Below are 17328 nucleotides of genomic sequence, written 5' to 3' on the forward strand. Positions count from 1 at the left end.
AGAATAAAAAAGGACGAGGCGAGTGAGGAGAGATGACTCAAGGAAAGAGGAAAAGAAGAAATAAACATTCAGGGAAATATATATAGAAAAATCATCCCAACTTAGTTTAGCATTCAACACGTGTAGCGAGGAAGTGATGAGGAGAGAGAGAGAGAGGGAGATATGGAGGGAGGGAGGAAGAGAGAGAGGGAGGTAGAGAGACGTTGCTAGGTGACAGAGCGTACATACTGAATTTTAACAAAATAACGGGAGAGGAGAGAGTGAGCGAGCGGGACAGAGGGAGCAGTCAGCAACATGTAGCCTCGCCGAGTGGAGGAAAAGGTCGAAACTGTGTGTGCGCGTGATTATCTGCTTTTTTTGTGTGTGTATGTGTGAGTGGGGAGGGGGGGTGACACGTTTTTTTCCCCGTTTCATCCCGAGGACATTATCCCGCAACATTAGAATTCGACCAGGCTCTATGCCGCAGGACATGTCCAGCGGAGGGATGGACGGATGGATTGTGGTGCACGGAGAGAAGACGCGGAGAGCAAAGAGAGAAGAAGAGTGTCGGGCTCCTGAGAACAGTGAGTAAATGATTTCCATGTCTTGTGTTGGACCCTCTCGTCTCTCCCTCTCGTGTCTCTGATGTTTCCCGCTGAAGGTGAAAATGTCTCAGACAACTGTCTCCGGCTTTGCCCTTCACGTTCCGGCTGTTTGGATGTGAGCTGCTTGCTGCATTTCCTCCGGGGCTTGCTTGTGCACGTATGTGCAAAGCCCGTTGGGGCACTCTCCCCTGTCTCGCGCTCTGACTGGTGGGACGCAGCCGGCCGGTGGTGCGCGAGGCTTTGACCCCTCTGTCATTGATGCGCGTGCATGCCGGTGTGGCTGGTATTTACAGCCAGACGCGCGCGCACACCCACACACACACACACACACACACACATGTACGGACCGGTGCGCCATCCCTCCTCTGTCTGTCTTTCTGTCACGCGGGGAAGTCAGCGCGCAACTTGCACTCAGTGACAGACAGGTGCGGGCAGCTGTGATTCAGATGTGACATGTCGGAAAGCCCGCATACATGCCTCCCCCCGCGCGCCCCGCGATCTCACGGCACAGGCATTTGCATCCTGCAAATTCCCAAACCGGTTGTTGCGCATATGTGCGTTATGCCCTCTCCAGCGGCTGCGTTGGTTGCGCCGAGGGGGCTCACATCTCTCCTACACCCGCTCCTCCTCCTCTTCTCCCAAAACCCCCCTTCCTCTCCCTTTCAGTATTATTAGCTGTAGGGCAACTATCAGATCCAGGATCAATCCTCTGTGTGTGTGTGTGTGCGCGCGCACATCAGCAGTTGGTGCACCAGCAAGCAGCAGGGCTGTGTGTGTGTGTGCAGATCACTCCCCGGGACAGACAGGGGACATTGGGATTCTGAGCTAGGAGCATGCACCCCCTCCCTCCCCCTCCACCTCCACCTCCACCACAACACACACAAACACAATTCCTCAAAGCAGATGGGGGAAAAATAACCCACTACTCGCATTGATGATGCTGCAGTTTCATAAGAGAGAGAGAGAGAGTGTGTGTGTGTGTGTGTGTGTGTGTGTGTGTGTGTCTGTGATTCAACAGTTTGAATTGAATTTCAGTCTTAGGGTGTAAACACCGTTCATCCCTCACATTCACAGCCTGTGTGAGTGTTTTTGCTGAGGTGTGGTTGCTGTAATGGAGAGTTACATGTAATGTCGGTTACATGCATCGAACAACTAGTGTGTGAAGATGGTTTCCTCCTCTTCTGAGATTGCGCGCTTCACTAAAAGCATCAAACTGAGTTACCACCTGCTCGGATACCTGACGTCTCACACACAACAAAGCATACACTTAGCTGGCATGTTTTCTTCTTTTGCTTCTCGTGTGACCAGAAACAGCAGCTGTGCAGCGATTCCATGAGAGCTCCACTAAATGCTCACAGTAACCATGCCAACAATCCATCATCCGTGTTGACTGACATGTTTTTGCGACCTTGTGCCCCTCAGTAGTCGTAGCAGAAAAAAGAGGAATCATGTTGGCTGCACTGTTTGTCTGCTTCCACCATTTTGAGGTCAGCAACTGCTGAGGCAGCAGATTTGTTTTCATGGTGCTGTTCCTGAGGCCACTGGACTCGACCCAGGCTCTTTGTCTCTTGTTAGTATATTTAAGGATAAAGATGGTGGCTACCCTCGAAGGCAGCGAGGCTTATTACATATTCACTCTCACGTTTTACATTTTTTACACCTATGAAATGTTTTTTTTATTATGTTATACATTATTATCTGGCTTTTTTATTATGTCAGGCACCTTAAAATGAATCAAGAGGATGAAGATGGCGACCAGAGCAGCTGTCACCATCTCTGTGGCTTTGACTGTGACGGACAAAATGGTCTTGAAGAGTTTATTTTGAATGAAAGCTCACAGATGGCCTTTTAAAGTGTTGATGAGTAATTTGTCATCTCATTCTTTCAAATCGACTGAGCCAGACCACTCTCACACCTAACACGTCAAGTCTTACGCGCCAAACTATCGCGGGAGTACAGGAGGAAGTCAGGTGACGTAGTTTAAAGAGTGATGAAGGCTGCGTAAGGAGGAGGGGGTGGATGGGTGGGTAAAACAAACACAGGACTTTCACCCAGGAGAAGGGTGTTTGTGTAAAACCAAAAGTCAATGTTATTTTAAATAATAACGTGTAACGTAGGTTACGTTACTGATGTGACGTAGCCTTCAAACTACTTTACAGAGTTCACCTAACTTTACTACATTTACTACGTATTCTACTTGACTACGTTGCATAGTTTATGCACTAGGTTGCGTACGTGACATAGCTACGTCCGGACATAACGTAGTAACTACTTAACAAACATACTTTATTTTAACCAAAACCAAAACCATTTTGTTGCCTTATCTTAACCAAGCCGTTTCCTGTGAACGCGGGAGTTTATTTTGAAAACAAAATGTATGAATGGAGAACTGACGCAGGCCAAGCTGAGGCTCGAGGTCGACTTGGAGCGCCGCAGTGTGAAGAGTAGCCGATGACCAACCGACGAGCTGAAAGTGAGAACGTGTTGCTTACCCGACATCTGTTTGGACGTCTGTGGCAGCCCCGATGGAAATATAGAAACATCCAAAAGCAGTTCAGCCGTGTTTCATGCAGACTTTGCTTCCAATCTTTCTTTAATCGTAACCGTATTGTCATCCACAGACAATGCAGAAGGGGGGAATTTAAACAATGTTGGCGTTGTATGTAAACTGGGTTTTGCACCATCAATTATCAATATTGACGTTCTTGTCTCCTGGTGGAGTTGCACTGAATGATTGGACAGTTATTTTCTCTGGTGCCACTATTTTAATCAAGTTGCAAAAGTGCTGTTCAGAAACAAGCACGGTTGGTTGATTCCATGTTGTCGATGTCCCGCGTCAGAAACCTTTCGCAACTTCCCCACTTTCATCCAATGGGGCACATTTGTGCCTTGGACTTTGGGGAGCAGCGCCATGTTATTTTGGGGTACATTTCACAATGAAAGGCAGCCTGTACCTCTAGTGTTTATACGTATTTGTGAACGGGGGGCTTAAACTGTTTAATTCGTTAGGTCCCTGATTCGTTTATTCCCTAATCTGAATGAATGTATGTACTGTTCTGAGGGATGTTACTGAGCTAACTTGACTAACTATAAGGACTAAACCTTTCATCTTCTACTTATTCTGGGTTTTGAAACATACAGTCAGATGTTAGCCTCCACACTGCTTGGATTTACGGTACTGACAATACTTTTGTTTACCTCTGCAAATGAAGGGGTTATGAATTACATTTCAGCTGCACTCTTCTTAAGATTTACCTCCAGATGAAGTGGTTTTAATTTCTTTGACTGAAAACTTCACACCCAGTCTGATTGCTTGCATTTCCTCCCCATCAAACAGTGTTTTAGGGATATTACGGTGTGACCGAAAACTACAAAAAACGACCCAAGTTGTTCTAAATCTTAATTATCCTTTAAACTGCCATGAGGCCACTTTTGGGTAAACTCTGGCAACAGATTGTAAAATGAGTTTGAGAAAATTCTAAAGCCAACATAGCTTGTTACATGTGATGCATTCACCTGCATGTCCTACAAACATGTTGGTAGCTGTGTCTCCGCATGTCAAAAGAAAGTGGCAAGCAAGGAAATGAAGGAAGGAAGGGAGGAAGGAGTCGTGAGAGAATAAATAAAAGGAGAAGTGGCATGAAACCCTCCGCTTTGTCTGCAGAGATGTCTCCGTGCAACCGGCCACCTGGTCGGCTGTGTCTCTCTGTGTTTGAATACGACAGTAGAAGTTGTCATGTGTCATCACTTCCCACAATCCATCACAGCGTAGTGGTGGCGAAGCAGAGCGACAGGCAGACGACTCAAGGCTGCCGCTGCCCGTTTCTCTCTCTCTGCCTGTTGTCGGTCTTCGTCTCTCGTCCTCCGTCTCGTTGTCTCTGTCTCTTCTCCACAGTCACACACATTTAATTGTGACACTAAGCCGTCTGAATACTTCATCTCATTCACATAATCCCCGTGTGTTGTTGAAGCAGACTCTCTTTCATGTGTGTGGGAGTGACATCATATCCATTGAAAGGCTGCACCGAGCTAAATGAGTTCAGCCATTTTGGGGTTGTTTTTTTCTTTTCTTTTTTTCCGGGGATCGGCTGGACTTTATTCTGCTTTCCTTTTGTTCATTTGCTTTGTTTGAGCTTCCTCTCCCTTTGGACTCCCTCCAGCCTGTCCTCACTTCTTACCTCACCCCTTCATTCCTTGCTCCCTTTCTTCTGTATTTTAGCTGCTCTGCCCTTTTGGCTTTTTCTCAATTTCTTCCTCTGTTCCTCTTTTTATCTCCTTAAAACCCTGTGCCCTTCTATCTTTCCTTTTTCCCGTCCTCCACTCGTTCCTCCTTTTCTTCATTACCTCCATTCCATTTTGGTCTCCCTCTACTTCCTGTTGAGACTTTCCACTCCCTTCTTTATTTAGTGTGCCCTTTTTTGTCTTTTCTTCCACACTCCAATCTGCTCTTTATTCATCTTACTGCCTTACTTCCATCCTCACTTCTCCTTGTTTCCCTTTGTTGCGCCCCTTTGCTGCTTTTCCCTACATTCCTTCTATTCTTCCTTACATTCCTTAATTCATGCGCTTTTTCCTTCAATCCTCCACTACTTCCTGTCCCTCCCTTTCTATATTTCCTGTTCACTATCTTCCTTCCATTTCCTTTTGATTTGCCCATAAGACTTTTCTTCCCTACTTCCTTTCTTACTCTTGTTTACTTCCACTGTCTCCTCATTTCCAGGTGCATTGTTCCTTTCTTCTTCCTCTTGTTCTCTTTCTTTCATCTGTTTTCTTTCCTTCCCCTTTCATCCTTATTGCCTCCTTCCCGTTATTGCTTAACTCATTTTTTCCTCCATATCTCTGTGCCCGCCACCCTTCCTTTCTCCATTTCCTCCCCAACATCCTCTTTTATTTGTACCTCCTCTTCTTCCGCATTCCTCCGTTCCCTCCCTCTCAAAGTCGGACCATTCATATCTCCTCTCCTCTTTATCGCCACGCTCCATCAGCCTCTGTGAATGGATGCCTGAGAACAAGGAGATGAATGGACTTGCATTCATCCCTAGGTGTGTTTCATCACGTCTGGACGCGACTCCCCCTCCTTTCCTGTCCCACCCCCTTGCACACATGCACATGCTCTCTCTCTCTCTCTCTCTCTCTCTCCTTCACCATATCTGATGCAGGACTCGGGTCAGTGTCAACAGTGTGGAGATGAAACTAAGTGAAACAGCGGCCTGCAGTGTCAGATCAGAAGTGATTGGTGTCGGGGCGGAGGAAAGGGTGAGAGAGAAAGAAAGAGGGAAGTAGAAACCAAAGAGGAGGAAGACATGGAAGGGAGAAAAGGGAAAGGATAGGGCAAAGAAAACAGGGAAAGGATAAAGCGGAAGGGGGGGTGGGGAGAACAGAAGGCACAAAAGGGATGAAGAATGCAGAGAGAAGGGCAGTAAACTAAGAAGGACACAGCAGACGTAGGAGGGAGGGAATGGCAGAGAGAGATACGACGTCAGAGGTCCGGTAGATGGTGGTGGAAAGGAGCCAGTGGCTGAGAACTGTGAGAGACAAGATGCTGCAGTGTCAAAGTTAATCGACGCACGCCGAGTTAACATATGCCATTTGGTGGAGACATTACAATGTCATTGGCGTGTGTGTTTACAGCAGGCGTGGACTCAGTGGGAGCAGTGGACCAATTAAAAAAAAGAAAGAAAAATGGAACAGACGAGAAGACACAAATATTATTTTCCAGTAATGGACACACAAGACTGACATGAATACTAACGACAGGTGGATTAAAATAGATATTGATTGAATTTGGTCTTTAATTGGAGCTTGTTTAGACGAAGAGATTAATAACTGGAATGAAGCAGACTTGATTGATTTGTTAAAAGCCTGGATTGGATGACTGTGTTTACAACTCTTTACCACTCTGTGTGTTATCGATCAGCAGCACAGGTTTGCACTGGTAGGAGTATTTATTTATCCCACGGTGACAAAAAAAGATCTTGTGTTAAAACTGGAGCAGATTTGGTTGGAAGCGATGACTGAGCAATATGGAGAACGTCAGATATCTCAATATTGACCAAACTCTTTTTACCAACATTGCGACAACATTGTATTGTTGACCCTCGGTGCTTTCACAACATATTTACACAATGAGAAATACACAACAAAACAATAATCATCAGTGTTGTGGATATAATGATTAGGTGGGTAAAGGCAAACAATAGAATAGCTCGATCACTGTGGTGACTTTATAAAAGTCCTCCATGTGGACGCCTCAGTGAAAGGAATGGATGGTTCTCTGTGAGCAGGGTCATCAGACACCGCTGGAACAAATCAGGGCGGAGCAGACAGTCACGAAAGAAGGGAAAACACACAAAGGCAGGAAATAAAACCAGGTAGATACTCTCACATAAGGTGAGAGTATCAAAGTAAAACAGGAAGTGTATTGTAAGCAAACTCCCTGGACCATGACACAATTGTTAATATAATATATATATATATGTTTTAAGTTATTAAACCAATAAACATACTAGAAATAAGCGTCAAATCAATTTGTGGGTTTATTTTCCTATGTATGTGAACACATAAATATCTAGCTGAGCTGCTCCACTATTTTGCCATGTACTGCTCGGTACGTCCCCCGGAGGACCTGCACATCACAGAATCAGTGACATCTAGGATTGTGCAGCTGGGCATTGTTTTACTCATTCTTTGATACAATAGTCATATTATTTTGATCATCCCAGCTGTTATAAATGACAAATGGGCTCCTCTGAGAACACTGCTGCTTTTCTACAAAACATATGGTATTATTTGTTGTCAACTTCTCCTCTGTGGCATATTTTATGGTAGACAGAGAAAGCGATGGATCAGAAGAATGAGAAGTGGATGACATGCAGCAACAATCCTGGGCCAGATTTAAACATTACATTCGCACGGTGTATTATGCGCCTCAACCAACACAAAAACTGCATTATATTAACAAAAAACATCAGGAAAGTAATGATTTTTCTACGTAATATCGCACACGATTTAGTGCTGTTGCTTCTCAGCAAACATAAATTCAGCTGCTGCTACCTACTTTTTGACAGATACTAAAACAGCAAACAGAATACGTTCCTGGAGAAGTGTCTGGTCTCAGTATGCAGGGTGGAGCTGCTCTTCTTCTTTGGTTTTTCTTACTGTGTGGGTCAGGTGTCAAAGCTAATCCCTCACTTGGGATTTATCCAAGCAGCCACATCAGGTATTTGAAGAAAACGTGTCAGGGATCGCGTTAAAAAGGCAACAGCTCGAGGGACAGGGGAGAGGCAGCTAGAAAGGAGGAGGAGGAGGAGGAGGAAAATGACGGAGGGGAAAAACAAAACAAAAGGACATTCAGCAGAACATTCTGGAATTGAAGTGATCTAACCAGGGGCTCACCGGGCCGGCCCGTCGCTGTAAATCTATATCAGTGGATTAATGTGGCTCGAGCCTGCTGAGGAGGAAGGGAGGGAGGGAGGGAGGTGAGGGATTTTCCTTCGGTGCACCTGTAACTCAACCCGGTGTAGCACTCAGAGACAAGGGCGCTGTAGGAGTAACGGAGGGGCGAGTGGTGAGAAAAAAAGATGAAGAGAAATGAAAGAGACAAAGGAGACTGAGGTTACGGGGCGATCTGCACCTGTAGCGTTGCATCACCTGAGGATTGTTTATGGTCTCTTCTCTTCCTCCACCTCCCATATTTCCCTGCCCTTTGCTTGCTCTCTCCTCTCAAAGTTTCCATCCCTCTCTCCTCTTCCTCCTTTCCTTTTCAGCCACCCAGTCAGCTCAGCCTCGGCTGCCTATTACCCCGCAGCCACTGTACATATTTGACTTCGTGGGCTATTAGCCCTCGGGCCTGCCTGAATACCCTTCTCTTCCAAAATCCGAGCTGAACATTGTTAGGGGAGCTTTGGAGAGGGAGGCAATTTTCGGTATTCCGTTGAGAAAATGGCTGTGTGACTCTTCTCACTGTCAGAGGCTCAGGGCTCAGTTTAGACAAGATCCTTACTTCCCGCCGCCTCTCAAGGTTGCAGTACGGCGCAGTGAATGCAATGTAGTCATTTAGGCCGGGGTTCGAATCCCTGCACAGGCCTAGTGGGGGAAGCAGAATGAGTAACACTTTCTCCTCGCTTAAAGACTAGTGCCGAGGTGCAGGCACGCTAGAACTTAGTCCCCAGCTGCTCAGTGGCCGGAGGAGGAGGACTGGTTATACTAGGCCAAAATGAGCGCATGCAGCACAACCTCTACATAACTATCCGTTATGCAGCACCTGATCATGTGATGCCAGATCTGCCCAAATATAGACTTTTGTCTCTCTAATGGCACTCGGAGCATTGATTTCTGTATCAATTTTCAAGTCAAAGCAGTAATTTTGCTCAGAACAAGCTATACATTTGTGTAATCTCTCTTTCTCCGGACACCGAAGAAGCAAAATAAGAAGCTCCCAGAATTCCAAGATGATCAATAGGCGGAGCTTGCTCTTTCATAAACGGTCATATCATAAAAAATATATATTTTTAATACAACAGCCCAGTACTGAAACATTGAGCGGCAGAGACATCATTGCAGCCGCTGTTGGTGACACAAATTATACATTTGTAAAATTATACAGCTCTCTGTTGGCAGAATTACTGAATTGACTTGACGGTTCCTGTGCTATAAGAGAGACAAATTATACAAAAGGTTAAAATGTCCATCCTGTGCTGAATGTAGATAGAGACAAATATGTGAAAACTCCATCAGCAGAAATAGCTTTGGAGCCTTTACTCCATATTTGGGTCAAGCTAAAGTCATACTCGATAACGGCGCATGGGAATTATTCAAAAAGTGAAAATGATTATATTTCCTTGTTTTGCCCTCGTAAGCTAATGCAGCTCAGGAATGAGCAGCAGAAGGAAATCTCTGCAGAGATCATCTCCAGAGTCATGCTGATGACACCTGATTGTACATTTGTGCAGAGCAAGAGGAGATAGATGCTCTCAAGATATTCACAGGCTGTGGTTTGTGATTATTTGCTCTAAAAAAAAGACAAAGCCGAAGATAAGACAGAAACACTTTTGTTTAGCCCGGAGGCCAAACAAAATGCGTTACCCGAGGATTTGGGGTCTATAGTTTCCCACAACAAGGTTTCACAATCAGTGACCAAAACAGCATTCCTCTATCTCAGGAAAACAAGTGAAATTGCTCAGAAGTAATAAATTATGCTTTGACCGCAGGCATCTTGCTCCCTTTTCTTTTAGAAAGTATTGAAGAATGCAGATTGCATATGAAGCTCTTCATGGTTTAGGACCAGCCTCCATCCTATCAGAAGCTCCACTGCACGTCTTTAAGAAGATCTGGTCCTGGTACCAATACCTGGGCTTTGATTATTAAACTGTATGCCTCATTGTGTGGACGTGACATGGATCATTACAACAGGCTGGACTTAAACATTGCTTTTATAAATGTATCAAAAAATACATAGATATGAATATACAGAATTGTGTTCTACTATGAAAATAATAAATAGTACAATAGCAACTTTGTAAAAAATCTTAATTTCATTTCAAAAGCGTAAACCTGTTTAGCGCAGCAGCAAAACTGCCAGGGAGATCCAGCTCTTTGAGTCAGTATTTGCCCGATATCTGGTACCTGCATTGGTGCATCCTTCATTTTACGTGACAGCTTCAATCACATCTATTCCACTAATGCAACGGCACACAGCACCACAAAGCCATTCAACGATATCAGAGACTAACAGGCCACGACCTGCACTGAAGGTTTTGTTTGTCAGTGAACAAGAAACAGTTGCATCTCAAGCATTAATGCAGGTAAATAACACATGTTTTGTGTTTTGTGTTCATTAATTATATGTGCAGCCATTTCATCATACTATTGATACTACTAATTGATTAAACCCCTTGTTCATAGTGTCAATTGCAGTGATGGGTGGCCTGGAGTTTGGTTGTATGTTCAGGGGTGTTGAGTCACGTTTAAAGTCGAGCACATCGGATAGATGTAATGATGTAATGACAGACGTCGGTGGTATATCATGCAGGTTTTCTCTGACAGTGGCTGAATCCTTTTCTTCCAGAGGGCATCATGCATTACAATGGTGGTGATATATTCTGTGATGAGCTGATTAAATACCCAGACAGACTGATGATGACAGATAATCATGCCATACTGCCGCACGCAAATAATAACTCGCGTTCAAATCAGCAGAATACAAAGTCCCCCTCTCTGCCACACAGCCGGCTTGTGACATTTGTGCCGGCAGAAGTGAAAAATTGCTTTGACATTTACAATGCATAAACAGCTCGTGTGCAACAGTGAATGTAAACACACAGAAAAACAACAGCACAACAGCATAGTACGCGTCATGTATGTTGGAGATCGTCAGCCTGCCGATGCAGCTGAGGAGCAACATTTAATTTGCTTCTGTGGGGAAAAAAAGGTTCCTTCTGACCCTGTTGGCTGTTACTGCAAATTAATTTCACCTCTTCCTCTGCAGCTCCGGCCTTTTGATCGAAGCACTTTCTGCAGATGCCCCCTCTCTGCCCACAATCCAGCAGGCTAATAGAATGATAAACACCATTTGCTTTAGAAAATCTCGTTAGTTCTACATAAATCCCTTCTAATTTGCTCATCTTGCCCACTCTAGTACCCTTTGTTCACTCAAGGCAGAGACCAACATGGTGTTGCGTAATCAATCAGCGGTGTACAACATTATAACCAGGTCTCTTGTGCTCTGCACGTTCTCTTACGCTGCATGGAAAATGGATATTCGTTTGTTATCTTTCCCTGCAGCTGATGTGACCCTTGCACTCTTGTATAACTGGCTCCTTGTAAAATTAGTGAATTATATGATTATTATTCTTGCTGCGAGGTGTTTTGGATTAGTGTCGTATATAGGCTCAATCCTAAAAAATCCATATTTGATGCTTGTTCTGCTTGATAGAAGTATTAAAGTCATCTGCTTAAACCCGTTGTTTACACGGAAAAGATTTGCATGTTGGTGTTCAGTGTGTTGCTCAAAGGCAGCAGGCAGTAGTTGTTGAGGAAGCGGTCGCTGGCCGTTAAGCTGGGGTGCCAGTCAGAGTCCTAGTTTAACAAAATATCAATATCAGCAGAAAACCCCTGTGAAAGAACTAGTAAGGTACCAACCCCTTGAATTACCTGTACACAGTATTTTGCTGTGTTGTGTGTATGTTCCTCAGTAGTAGGCAGGTGTGGAATGACAGGTCTTCAAAGCTGCCGGCTGGCTGGAACTGCAATTATTTCAGGAATATATGCCACAGGACTTTAACTACAGGTCTGAACAGACCTTTTCACAGTTTGAAAACAATGACGACGTACGTAAGTGGGCGCAGAGTGCAGCAGTGCAAGGAACGGCATTAACCACCAAACAGATCGACTTTCCAGGTCTGTGTGCTTTCAGTGAGTGTGTAGAACACGTCAGCAAGTGGCCCAATATATTACTGTTGGAGAAACCTGGAACTTACGTTTCACCAGCGAGACATTACCAGCATGCAAGGGACTGTATGCTTCCAACAACGTTAGCTGTGGTCACTACAGAACGTCAAACGCCATGACATACACTCAGAGGTTTGACTTAGACTTTTGAAATGGGCGCAACAAACACCAGCATTTTTGATCAGTCTTGTGCAGGTCAACGCGTTTGATTGCCTGCAATCCTTTAAAAAAATGACATACTCCTGTGTGTTAGTCACTACGGACACATTCGGCATAAAGTCACATGTTAACACCAAATACCTCTGAAACGGTGGTGATCCTGGTGGAACTCTAGGACTTGAGCCCTGTTGGAGACACACCAGATATTTTGACGTCAATGTTTTAAGCTTGCTAATTTGTCTGGACGGCAAACGCTCACTGCCGTTGCCAACATGTGCATGAATGTGTTTTTAGTGTTTGAAGCTGTTCTTCTTCTATCCTGTGCAGGGCAAACACAGAACCAGAGGCAGCTGCCCACAAAAACTTGAGAAAAGGGAGAAGTCAGATCTGAAACATTCTGGAAAATATACTGGGAACGTGAAAATAAATACACTGAAGAACAAAAAAGACAAAAGATGGTACATTACTCACCATGATGTGGAAACATTCTGCAGCAGTAAATGCTGAAACGTATATCAAAGATATTGTTTCCTGCGTTCCGTCTGCTCGTAAGTCTCTTTCTTTTAGTGTTTGTCTTCAAGGTTCTTGAGAAGACAGCTCCTATTTTCTGATCTCAGATAAAAATGACCTTGTGAGTTTGCGTGCATTCAGGACGTGTGCTGCGTCCCGATTAGAGAGGATCCAGTGAGATTATCTGGTGTGTGAGGTAAATAATTCACATGTTCTCGGACCGGTGGAATAGCTTCGTGACTGCAGGGCAGCTCCTCAGTGATAATGTATTGCACAGAGGGAAATAGTGCAGCAATGATGTGATGCTTTATTGACCCCTGCAGAGATCATTGTGCATAATTTAATAAAGACAATGTACTGAACCAAACTAGAAAGCAAAAAGGGAGAAAGTCAGTGCAATTATTCATGAAATAATTTATACTTGTTTCTTGGTATCGAGAAGCTTCAATGACTTCAAAAGAAGTAAAAACTGTCACAAACATTGTCACAAGCACAAATATTTGAGTAATGTGGCCTCTGATCATTTTAACATCAACAATAGGAACTAGTTTTGACTAGTTTTGACTCACGACTTTCAAACCCTTAGGGATGGGACACACACCACAACTTTTGCAAACTGAAATCCATTGTTGACTATGTAGACACATGGAATTGTTAACGTTGTTAACATTGCGGACCTTTGGCGGTTAGGTTAAGGCAACACAACTACTTGGTTAGGGTTAGAAAAAAACATAATGATTTGGCTTAAAATAAGCATGCTCGTAATGTTACGTCAGCTACGGATGTGAAGTCATGTGAGTCAGTGGGATAGAGTCACGTGTGACATAACCAATGAGCTGATTTGCATTTGCCTTGAACATCAGCATACCGGGTTGGGTTTGAAGTTTCTTCATCTTCGTCTGGACATATTTTATTAATATGGGTTAGTTAGTTATTGTTAGTGGTCATCTACCCCTAACCCTGCTCAAATAAAGATGAACTAAACATTTAGACGCAGTTGCGTGGTTGTTAAAATGACATAAGTATCTTATTGTGTGTTCCAGATGTGGTTTTTTGCCAAATGTGGTTCTGAGCTGGCATTCTATTTTTCTGAGACTTGTTTTTCAAAGCTACACATCTGCCTCTGTTACTGCTCCCCTTCTTTGGCTCTTTCTTTTGACAGTGAGATAAACTGAATGACAACAACAGACGGCATGAAGGAGATCTCTGTCCCAAAATCACCCACGGCAAATATTCTCCTTATTCTGCCCGTACCTGTCTCCCTGCCTTCTAACTGTGTGTCTCCCTCTTTGTACTTGTCTGAGTACTTGTTGTACTTGTTTTCAGTTTTTATTGATCCAAGGGAGGGATTCACTGAGCTCGCGCGCTTTCTTTTTAAGCACTCTTTTGCATTCTTTTGGTTTAGAGCGTAGTTAGCCGTCCAGCTTCTCTGTGGCTTCAGTGACCCTGAAGGAGAAATGAAGGCTTTTCAGGTGTTGTAAGAATGTGGCAGCCATAGCGGACGTTACGGTTCTGGAGGCAACAAGCAGCTAGCGTGGTGGTTTCTATAGAGTTACAGACGTTCATATTTTTGACTGGAAACTGATTTCATCACAGATAAATCTTTTGTGTCTTAATATCATTGTCTTAACCATCTTCCCAGGTTGGCTTCCTTTCATTGTTTTATTCATTTAGGTGATTTTCAGACTATATAGAGGCTAGCATTAGCATCAGCAAGATATTCTATATTTCCATTGCTTATTAAATGCTGGTTAGTTCGTTAATTGTTAAATTAAGCAACTATCCGCGCTGCTTCCCACCACAGATTCCTGATGTTCTTGATGTCCTAAAACCTGGAAGCACCAGCTCAAGAGATTGTAACGCTTTGTTCTATGATGTAAAATACTTCAGTTCAAACCCCTCTCACGAATGTTGAATCTTTTATTTGTCTTAAAAATGCAGTTGCTAACAAATGTCTAAATGAGACTAGAAACTGTCAACACTAAAACAGAGTAGTTTGTGTCACGCTTTTTAATCCTCACGATTGTATTTAAAATGGGGTTTTCATTTGTGGAGATGATCTCACTGAATATAACTTAAAAACTAAAATCCAATGCACAGATCCACTAGCCTTTTTGTCGATGGAACCAGTGACAATTTTGGGAAACCAAGTTCGGTAAATATAGTAGGTACCACGTAAGTTTCCTGTCACTAACGGCAGAACCTACATTTACTGTCCTCTTTGAGTATTAACGTGTTTCCTTTCCTTCTGCTGCACTTTAGAGGGAAACATTCTACTTATTCCTCTACAGTTTTCTTACAGCTGACATTTTCAGTTCATTTCTAGTTGTTCCAGGTTTTAATAAAATAAAATAAAATCAAAACCTCGTGAAATATGATGCATTGCTGTATCTGTGAGTGTATTGACTTCTAATGAAAATGCAATGTAGCTGGATGGATGCATACTGGTATCACACATATGGAATTTCAATCAGTTTGTGGACACATTGTTGATGCAAAGTGGAGGAGATGCACCCATAAAAGGCCAGTAACATCACCTGGCATCTCGGCCATCACCGGTGTTAATCCATCTGGCATCGCGTAGTCGTACGGGAAGTGGTGGTCAGCGAGCAAAACGCCACAGCTGCAGCTAATTGGCTCCGGTGTTTGAAGGGGAATGGCAGCTTTAGATCACACAAGGGAACCAGGAGTGAGATGCAATTTGAATTTGAAGTACAGGAAAGCAGTAGAAGTATGACATTTGTATGATCTCCTATGGATGTCCCTGCATTAAGCTACTTAATGTCATCTTCAGGTTCCATCTGGACTGAATTCCCTGGAGATGTATAGTGCTACATATGCAACAGGTTGTTATTTCTGGGTCGATTAAGTCTATTTCCTCAGTTGGGTTTAGCTTGACTGTTACTTCTGACACTAATACATCCAAATCTAGTTTTGGGTTGATTCCCCTTAGCAGTAGTTTATAATTTACAGCTTCAGCATGAATAATCTACTGTGTGTTTCACAAATTATCAATGTCTTTGGAAACTATTTTTACTATTTTTCATTTCTCCATTCATCCCTGTGCAGTTGGTTTTAAAACTCCCGGGCCAAAGCCTCCATTAGCTGCAAGGAAACATTTGATTGTTTAGCAAACGAAACTCAACAATAATTCAATAACTGTAAAGGCTACATGTGGGGATTGTTTCTTGAACCTGATGTGTTTTTTTTCCTGCCTTTCCTTGTCACGCTCACAACAGTAAATCGATTTAACTTTGACAGATAAGGTTGTTAATATTCTCTATTTTTCATATTGTCAAATCCCATTAAAAAAGGCAAAACCAAAACAATGAATTGATTCTCTGTGTGCATCAGAGGCTGATCTATCTTTTTTTCTCTGTGCCATAGAGCTCCATTGTTTATCAAAAACACATCACTGAGCCACACAGTTCCTTCATTAACATGAACATAAAGACTCCCACATACTCCGTTCCTGCTGCCAAAACACTCGCTATAGCACCGAATGTGGATTAAGCCGCTGCTGAAGATAGTCCCCGACAGATGCACTATTTATTCCGTTTTGAGTAACGGTTGTTAGCAGCTGTACACGGTTTTAGAAAATGACAATCCTTTCAAAAAATATATATTTGTGACCTCTTTTTAGATATTTACATCTTCAGGAGGAACCAATGGGCTTGCGGCTGAGAGCCACAGTCAGGGTAGCAAAGCCAGAAATAATTGGAAGACATACGAACACTTTGGTCTTTGCATGGAATTTACTGACAATGAGATACATGCACAAAATGTAATTGCTCATGAGTTACACTTCAGCCAAACCTTTGACCAAATGTTACGATGCTAATCGACCTGTATCCTATAACCTATAAATAATTCTTATGATTCTCCTCACTTGTTTTAAACATCGATCCTATTTCCTGCTCACATCCAACTTTTATTTAAGCTGCGTTCCAAATCACATACTTTCTATTTTTATTTTTAGTGCATACTGCAGCTGGATGCAGTATGAATTCAATTGGGAAATACTACTTCCTCATAACATTGCACCTTGAACTTTGTGGGTTTAAAAAGTATGCTATCAGTAGGATGCAGTAGGACATCCTGGTATTTTTGGCGTACTGCATTTGACACACTGTATTGAGATATAATAAGTATTTTTCTGGTGTATTAAATAGTATGTTAGTATGGGTATGGGAACGCAGAGTTATTCTCAAGAGCCCAGTACGTCAAGACCATCTGTGCCTCTTAGTTTTAACTGACAAAGTTAAATTATTGACATTTTAGCCAACGATCAATAAAGGATGTACGCTTCAGAGTGGTCTGCTGAAGAAAAGGGACCAGCTATAACTCCAAATGTCACCTTCGTATATCTCACTATTCCACTTATATTTCGTCTCTGTTTCAGTTTCCATCACCTTTTCCAATTGACTTAACTCCAGTCTCTTGTCTTCTTTACTATTTCTACTCTGTGCAGTCCATGCATGACCATACCTCTCTATTGTTGCTCCTCCACCTCTAAATGAGTAAACGTCTCCTCATCTTCCCCCATTCGGCCTGAAATCCTCCTCTTTCAGCTGTTTCTGACATCATCAAATCTTTTCCTCCATCCCTCCTGCCCTACATCCCCCCC

General features: G+C 43.2%; 1 protein-coding gene across 1 annotated transcript in view; it reads left to right on the forward strand.

Moving 5' to 3' along the window:
- The first annotated feature begins 227 nt into the window (after nucleotides 1-227).
- The window catches only part of grin2da (glutamate receptor, ionotropic, N-methyl D-aspartate 2D, a), a 177988-nt gene continuing 160887 nt past the window's right edge, over nucleotides 228-17328 (forward strand). Inside the window, exon 1 of the mRNA XM_031876479.1 lies at nucleotides 228-563. The gene's annotated coding sequence lies outside the window, so the exon portion shown is untranslated. The remainder of the gene's footprint in view (nucleotides 564-17328) is intronic.

Source organism: Anarrhichthys ocellatus, unplaced genomic scaffold (genome assembly GCF_004355925.1).
Source record: "Anarrhichthys ocellatus isolate YVR2014 unplaced genomic scaffold, GSC_Weel_1.0 scaffold110, whole genome shotgun sequence".
Taxonomy (NCBI): Eukaryota; Metazoa; Chordata; class Actinopteri; order Perciformes; family Anarhichadidae; genus Anarrhichthys; species Anarrhichthys ocellatus.